Genomic DNA, 8,876 nt, shown 5'->3' with positions numbered 1-8,876 from the left:
TGCCCTGAAGGGTGTCCTGGATCAGGGTGGGGGTCCCCACTGGGGTGCCTGGCCGGCCTGGGTGAGGGGATGATGGCTGTTTGCAGCTTGTCACACACCCTTCAGGGTGGGGGTCCCCACTGGGGTGCCTGGCCAGTCTGTGTGAGGAGCTGAGGGCTGTTTTCAGGCTGGGGGTGACTGAAGCTCCCAACCGCTCATTTTTTTCTTTCTTTTTTTTTTTATTCTGGGCCAGCTTTAGCTTTGAGGCTTGGCTCCAGCTCTTAGGCCTCCACTTCTGAAAGTAGGTTTCTGGCCTTTGCTTACAATGTTGCGATCCTGCTGGCTGAAGCCTGGCAGGTTTCTGGGGTTTTGCTTAGCTTCTATGTTTGTTACATAGTTGCTTGCAGCTCAGAGGCCTGCAGGTGGGGAACGTTGGAGTCCTCCGTCACTGAAGCAAGCAAGCCTCATGTTAGTTTCAAGCTGCCTGGCTGCCGGCCGCCATCTTGGCTGACAGTTAATTTGCATATTGCCCTGATTAGCCAATGGGAAGGGTAGCGGTCATACACCAATTACCATGTTTCTCTTTTATTAGATAGGATTATGGAAAGAGCTGCTATTTTTTATGATACTATATTCATTAGCAGATAGTATTTTTCCATTTGTTAAATTTACTTTTGAGACTGTTTTAAAGTTATATCCTGAAGGTTTATATGTTCCTTGTCAGTCTTAGTTTTAGATATTGTTAATGGACTTTTTCAATTATATCTTTTAATTGGTGTATTTAAGGTTTAGGTGAGAAGGCAATTGATTTTTTTTTTTTGAAAGCTGTGATGATAGCAGTAGCACATGTTCAAAAATAGTATTTTGAGATTCTATTTCACCCTTATGAACTCTTTAAAAAGATCATCCTGCAGTGCCAGCTATTTTTCTATGAAGAAATAACCAGGTTACCTGGAAACATGTTGATCCTTTCAACAAGTTTGAAAACTTTGTTGCTGGGATCAAAGCTACATTTCTTATACAGTTCTAGGTTTAAATTGCGCCCTTCCCTCTCTTTAGGGAAGACAATTTTAGAAGCTTAATCAATACCCACTGCTGGTTTATGAGTTTTCCCCTCTGGCTATTAGGTGCAGGCATTTTTCACAGCCCTGTGTGACCTACAGACACTGTTCCCTGTAGTCTTTTCAGGGCTTAATATTTTTCCTAACTGTGATTAATTTTGTCATATGTATTTCCTTATTAGTACTCAACTGACTATGGGAGAGACCCTTCACAGATCTCCAGACTCCTCTCTGGGTAACTCTCTTATTTTTGCTATGCCTTACAAACTCCAGGTGCATTGGATCCCTTGGGCTCCCCTTTCTCTCTCTACAACTCAAGGAGTCCAGCAAGCTATACCTGGGTTTTCCCTCTCTGTGCCTTGGCCATGATATTTTCTCTACACTGTAGGATGGAGCAGTTGTAGAACTTTATTAGTCTCCTGTCTCTTAAGAGTCACTGTTGTTATTGTCTGATGTTTTGAGTGCTATTATGTCATATATTTTGCCCATTTTTTTCTTTTTTTAAAATCTTTATTCAGATTATTATAGATGTTCCTCTTTCCCCCATAGCTCCCCTCCACCTGGTTCCCACCCCACCCCAGGCCCTCGCCCTCCCACTGTCCTCGTCCATAAGTGTAAAATCTTTGTCCAATCTCTTTCTGCACCCCCTAAACCCCCTCCTCCCAAGAATTGTCAGACCACTCCCTTTCTATGCCCGTGATTCTATTACATTCACCAGTTTATTCTGTTCATCAGATTTTTTATTCATTTGATTTTTAGATTCACTTGTTGATAGATATGTATTTGTTGTTCATAATTTTTTTTATCTTTAACCTTTTCTTCTTCCTCTACTTAAAGAATACCCTTCAGTATTTCATATAATACTGGTTTGGTGGTGGTGAACTCCTTTAGCTTTTTCTTGTCTGTGAAGCTCTTTGTCTGACCTTCAATTCTAAATGATAGCTTTGCTGGGTAGAGTAATCTTGGTTGTAGGTTCTTGCTATTCATCACTTTGAATATTTCTTGCCACTCTCTTCTGGCCTGCGTAGTTTCTGTTGAGAAATCAGCTGGCAGTCATATGGGGACTCCCTTGTAGGTAACTAACTGTTTTTCTCTTGCTGCTTTTAAGATTCTCTCTTTGTCTTTTGCCATTTGGCATTTTAATTATGATGTGTCTTGGTGTGGTCCTCTTTGGATTCCTCTTATTTGGGGTTCTCTGTCCTTCCTGCACTTGTTAGTCTATTTCTTTCACCAGGTATGGGAAGTTTTCTGTCATTATTTCTTCAAATAGGTTTTCAATATCTTGCTCTCTCTCTTCTTCTGGCACCCCCATAATTCAGATGTTGGTAAGCTAGAAGTTGTCCTAAAGGCTTCTTACACTATTTTCATATTTTTGGTTTCTTTTTTCTTTTTGCTCTTCTGGTTGGGTGATTTTTGCTTCCTCATATTTCAAATCATTGATTAGATTCTTGGGATCCTCTGGTCTACTGTTGAATCCCTGTGTATTATTCTTTATTTCAGTCAGTGTATGCTTAATTTCTGACTGGTCCTTTTCCATGTGTTTGGCATTCTCACTAATATCCTTGAAAGTCTCACTAAGTTCCTCGGAGGTTTCTAGAAAATTTTTGAGTAACCTTATAACTGTGGATTTGAACTCTATATCCACTATTTTGCTTTCTTTCATTTGTAACATGTTTCTTTGTCTCTTCATTTTGGCTGCTTCCCTGTATTTGTTTCTATGTATTGTGTAGCTGCTAAGTCTCCTTGAGTTGATAGAGTGGCCTTGTGCGGTAGGTGTCCTATAAGGCCCAGTGGCTCAGCTTCCCCAATCACCTGAGGTGAACACTCTTGGTGCACCCCTTTGTGAGCTGTGTTCACAGTCTTGTAGTTAAGCCTAGATTGCTATTGGTATCACTGGGAGGAATTGACCTCCAGGCCAATTGGCTGTGAGGACCAGCTGTGTCTACAATGGAAGAGCTGTGTGCAGGAGACACCCTTATGGGGCAGGACTTGCTTCAGTGGGACTTTGGTGTTCACTGAGTCTGCCCCTTGAGTGTGTCTCTATGGATGTGAAGAGTTGTAATCTGGTATGGTCTCATACTGACCACTGGGTACACTGGCTCTTGGATCTCCAAGGAGGTGAAAAGTAAACTTTGCTTGGGGCCACCCAGCAAGAGCTACAGAGAGATCTGAAGATTCCTCCTCTTTGTATCAGGATTGGAAATGCCCAGATGAGGCCCAGCTGTGAAGCAAGGCAGGCTGCTGCTGCTGGCCTTGGGCCTTTTATTAATAGCTTTGGGGCTCTCTGACCCAGCTGCTGCCTATTTGACAGGTTTTAGGCTATGAAAGGTCAGGCCATTTAAATGCAAAAGCCACTGCACACAGCTTGGGTGAGATTGTAAATTGGATGGGGTGGGGTCTCAGAGAATCACTAGATCAGAGAAAACAGCAATGGCTGCCAGTCAGCCCTGCACCAGGAAGGTCCCAGCTCAGGAATAATGACAGCTGCGAGCACCTCCGTCTGAAAGAAAGCCTCTCTCACATTCCTGCCCCAATGCCAGACAGTCCAGTTTCTCCCCATATGTATCTGGGTCCCCCAGAGTCTCACCTGGAACTGGAATTCAGAGCAAGCGGGAGCTTGTATCTCCCTCCTGATTAATAAAGCAGCGCACCCTGGTGACAGCCAGTTCCATACCTCCTACTAGTCTCAGTGCACTTTCTTCACCTCTCTGTTTGTAGTACTTCCATTCAGCCAGCTTTCTCATGGTTCTGGATGATAGTTGTTCTGTCTTTTAGTTGTAATTTTGATGTGGTTGTGAGAGGCAGCAAGTACAGGTGTTTACCTATGCTGCCATCTGGGTTCTCTATTTTGCCCATTTTTTGGTTGTCTTAAGCCAGTGGGTAATCTGGTACCCTTTACTCCATATTTTATTATAAATTTTATTTTTATCAAAGTAAATCATCATAATTAAAATAATGATTATATATAAAACTATAAAAACAATTTAATAAGTTTATACTATAAAACAATTGTTTTTAACTCTTAGTTTTCTTGGCACTTACTGCCATGTGCTTAGATAATAAGCTATTGCCACTATTTACTTATCAATTTTTCGTTTAAATTTTGATTTTCTAGAATGTGAGAATTCATTTTCTTACCACTCACAATATCTACATCGACATTTGTGTATGTCCATGCACCTGCACAAACACACATATTTCTCTTAGTTTTATTTTTGCAAACCTATATCCTCTGATCATTTGAAGGCCTGATTTCTTTAATTTAGGATTCTGTGTTTATTATGGCTCTATACGTTTTCTACCCTAAAAAGATGTAATTAGCATAATCGCATTTTTTTCCTTTTATAACCATTACTAGAGGCCCAGTGCACGAAATATGTGCAGGGGGGTGGGGGGACTCTCAGCTCCACCTGCACCCTCTCCAATCTGGGAGCCCTCAGGGGATGTCTGACTGCCTCTCACAATCTGGAACCGCTGACTCCTAACCGCTTGCCTACCTGCCTGCCTAATCACCCCTAACCACCTCTTCCTGCCTGCCTAATCACCCCTAACTGCTCCCCTGCTGGCCTGATCACCCCTAACCGCCTCTGCCTCTTCCCACACCCAGGACCCAGGATTCCCTCCTCCAGCTGGTCACCGGGACACGGGATTCCCTCCCTCTGGCTGGCCGCAGGTACCCAGGTCTCGGCTGGCTTCACTTGGGCTGGCTGCAGCCGCAGGGGACTGTGGGTGGGCGGCTTCGCCTGGGCCGCAGCCACTGGTTCCCAGGACCACAGGGTGGGCGGCTTGTCCTTCTCCTGAGCCATAGGTGCTGGTGCCCAGGACCGCTGGGCGGGCAGCTTGTCCCTCTCCTGGGCTACAGCCTGGCTGGTCCCCATTCCTCTCCTGTGAGCTCATTTAAGCCTGGCTGGTCCCCATTTCTCTCTCTCCAATGTTGAGTGTCTGAGCTGTTACTGCGTGATGGCGTGAGGGCATGACATCAATTTGCATATTAGCTCTTTATTATGTAGGACTAGAGGCCTGGTGCACAAAAATTTGTGCACTGGAGGGGAGGCTCCCTCAGCCCAGCCTGCCCCCTATCACATACTGGGAGCCCTCAGGGATGTCCTACTGATGGCTTAGGCCCACTCTCTGCTCCCCTTGGGGAGCGGGCCTAAGCCACAGTATGGCCTCCCTTTGTGGGAGGTGACCAGGTTGATCAGGGGAAGGCACCAGCCCCATCACCCCGCTGCTGCAGCCACTGCCAGTTACCGCAGCCACCAAGGTGTTTTTATCAACACGGACTCCAGTCCCTTCACCATGAAAAAATGACAACTTTCTTTAGGTATTTTCAAGATGTGTCTTTCATAGGATATGACATTTCTTTATTTCTTTTTTTATCCTCACCTGAGGATATATTTCCTTTGATTTTTAGAGAATGTGGAAGACAAAGGGAAAGACAGAGATAAACATCAAAGTGAGAGGAACTCTTTGATTGGTTGCCTCCTGCATGAGCCCTGACCTGGGCCTGGGCCATGGAGGAGCCAGCAACCTAGGTACATGCCCTTAGTCAGAATTGAACCCAGGCCCTGCAGTGGGCAGGCCGAGGCATTATCCACTGAGCAAAACCAGCTAGGGCAGGATATGACATTTCTTAGCCCTCCAGCAGCGGACCTTCCTTTTTTTCTCCAGGAGTGTGGTTAAAAAAAAAACCCTAGATCCCTTTTTGGATTCTTATTACCCAAATTACTAAGAATATTACCAATGACATACAGGGAGCTTAGCCAATGAGCAGTCAGAAAAGGTGTTTCCTCTGTAGTTCACACCAATTGCTGGCTCGGCCCCTGCCCAGGCCTAATGCCTCTGGCCGAGTCATTAGGCCTGGGCAGGGGACCGCAACCTCCCCACAACTGCCGGCTCCACCCCTGCCCAGGCCTAATGCTGTGGCCCAGTCGTTAGGCCTGGGCAGGGGACCCCCAGCTCCCGCAATCGTAGGATCCACCCCTGCTCCCTGTGATTGCTGGCTCTGCCCCTGCTCCCTGCCATTGCCGGCTCCCTCCCTGCTCCCTGCCATTGGTGGCTCTGTCTCTGCCCAGGCCTAATTCCTGTGGCTGAGTTGTTAGGCCTGGGCAGGGGACTTCCAGCTCCTTGTGATCACTGGCTCTGCCCCTGCTCCCTGCCATTGCCATCTCCCTCCTGCTCCCCACCATTGCCAGCTCCGCCCCTGCCCAGGCCTAACGCCTGTAGCCGAATCATTAGGCCTGGGCAGGGGACCCCAGCTCCTGCAATGGTCGGATCTGCCCCTGCTCCTCATGATCACTGGCACTGCCCCTGCTCCCCGCCATTGCCAGCTCCGCCACTGCCCAGGCCTAATGCCTCTGACCAAGGCATTAGGCCTGGGCAGGGGACCCCCAGCTCCCCGCGATTGGTGGCACCACCCCTGCTCCCCGCCATGGCCGGCTCCGCCCTGCTTCTCACCATCACCAGCTCCGCCCCTGCCCAGGCCTAACTCCTCAAGGCATTAGGCCTGGGCAGGGGACCCCTCAGCTCTGATTGCAGGCTCCAATTGCAGCTGGGCGCCTACATATGCAAATTAACCGCCATCTTTGTTTGGTTAATTTGCATACTCATCTGACTGGCTGGTGGGCATAGTGAAGGTACAGTCAATTTGCACGTTTGTCTATTACTAGGTAAGATTTTTCTGGAGCCATTTCCCACCCCATTTCTAGTTTGATATGCAATTATTCAACAGCACTATAAAACTTCTTTTATTGCCACTTTCTACATATTAAAATACATCAGGTAATTTATTAATCCCATTTTGTCCTTGGAGAATATTCAGCTATAGTCTTCCTCCTCGGGTGAAAGAATCTGGAAGTTACTTGCTAGGTCTTCTGCATCAATATTCTCGCGGAATATCTTTTCACTGCTCTTATTGGAAGCTCTACTCAATGGGTCCCTGTCTTCCTCTTCCTTTGGTTTACTCCCTTCTTTTAGTAGAGTTTTTTGAGACTTTGAATGTCTGAAAATGAATGCCTTTATTCCTTACCTTCAGTTTATAGTTTGGTTTGTTCAAATTTTGGAGTGAAGCATAAAAAGCCGATTGAAACCTTTGTGATGATTTGCAGGATTTGTTGAATCATGGTCCTCACTATGGGGTAAATGAGGAATTGCTTATTTCAATATAAAGGCCATTATATTTATTTTTATTTTATTATTATTCTTTTAAATTCTTTATTGTTTTTTTTTAAATATTTTTCCCTTTATTGAATAAGATATTATAAATGTGTCCTTATCCCCCCCATAAATTCTTTATTGTTTAAAGTATTATATGCGTCTCCTTTTTTCCCCCATTGACCTCTGCCCCAGCATTTTAAAGTTCACATATGTAGAAATTTTCTTTGGACCTGTTTAAATCTCCAGGAAAAAAGAAAAAAGGCTTCAAATCTCCAGCTAAGGAAAATGTATAAGTATCAGAATATATTTTAAGTAGTTGGAAGAGAACAGTAACCATTCTATATAGGTTATTTCAATCAATTTTCCTATTTTCATAATATGTCACCCTCTCACCCCATTCAAACTGCTTTTGTTTTCCCTGATTTTGAAGCCAGCTAAGATTGTCCCTAGCAGTGGTTCTTGAACTTTAGCATTTATTTCAGTTGCTTACAGGACTTGTTAAAACACTTTGTATGGACACATTTTCATAGTTTGTGATTCAGTTGTGGTGGTGGTGACTGAAATTTGTTAAAAACTTGTCTGGTGATGTTGCTGGTCCAAGAACACTGTGATACAAGAGGCTTGGAAATATTATATATATTCTTTCATTGAAATATGTATAATTTATCTTTGCATATGGTTCTCAGCATAATTAAATGCAATAGAAAATTTGGCAATGTCATATAATTCTATTTAGAGATTATTATCGGTTTGAGTACTTTTTCGAGCTCTTGAGAAGAAATTTGACCAGTTATCTCCAGAATACCCAGATTAGCTTCATCATGGAAAAAAGGCTTTAGCAGAGTAATTACAACTAGGAGTCTAGTAGAACCAGGCTTCTAGGATTCCTTTTCTGTGGACTTAATTAACCCCATCTGCTTAAGTTCTATCATCTCCACTGGAAATATCAATAGCTCCTATTTCTTGATCTTATTGTGAAAATTTCATCAGATAATAAATGAAAACCATTTAGCAAGAGCTTGGACCACATGTTCACTCCCCATATATTGTGTGTGCAGAGTTAGTAGCCTTATCATTATCATCATCAATGACCTGGTGCTTTGACTAATGAAAGGCTGTGGGAGTCAGGGGCTGACTCAGCTTTAGTGCAAACCTTCAGCAATATAATATCCAGTTGAGCAACTATCCCTCAGCCCTGTGGTACATGAGGAACTAGGGAGACAAGTATGAATATCATGATCCTTCTGCCTTCTGGGACATAGGTAATGCTTTATTTGTGGCTACATCCCTTGTTGCTAGTATATTTTTTTCATTAGTGTTTGGGAATACATTATTCCAATAACTTGTAAAATGGGAAAATACTGTCTCAAATAAATATGGTTTTAATAAGGTAGATTTCACATTCAGTCATAAAAGGATAAAATTTAATTAGTTAAGTGTAAGATTTGACCAAAGTTTCACTATTTTGGGGGACAATTTAATATATTTTACTCTATTACCTCTTTTTTTTTTCCTAAAAGCTTATCTTTATCTCGAATATTTATTATATTCTCTACCAGTATAATTTGGGAGGTCAGTATTTGACTCAGACTTAAAAAAAGCAAATTGGTACATTCTCTTCACATTGTGTTTTACAAATAAACAAAGCTGTTAGCATGTCTGATGTAAATCAAACATTTC

This window comes from Myotis daubentonii, chromosome 4, assembly GCF_963259705.1.
Source record: "Myotis daubentonii chromosome 4, mMyoDau2.1, whole genome shotgun sequence".
In the NCBI taxonomy this organism is placed as follows: Eukaryota; Metazoa; Chordata; class Mammalia; order Chiroptera; family Vespertilionidae; genus Myotis; species Myotis daubentonii.
This window is presented reverse-complemented; position numbering follows the sequence as displayed.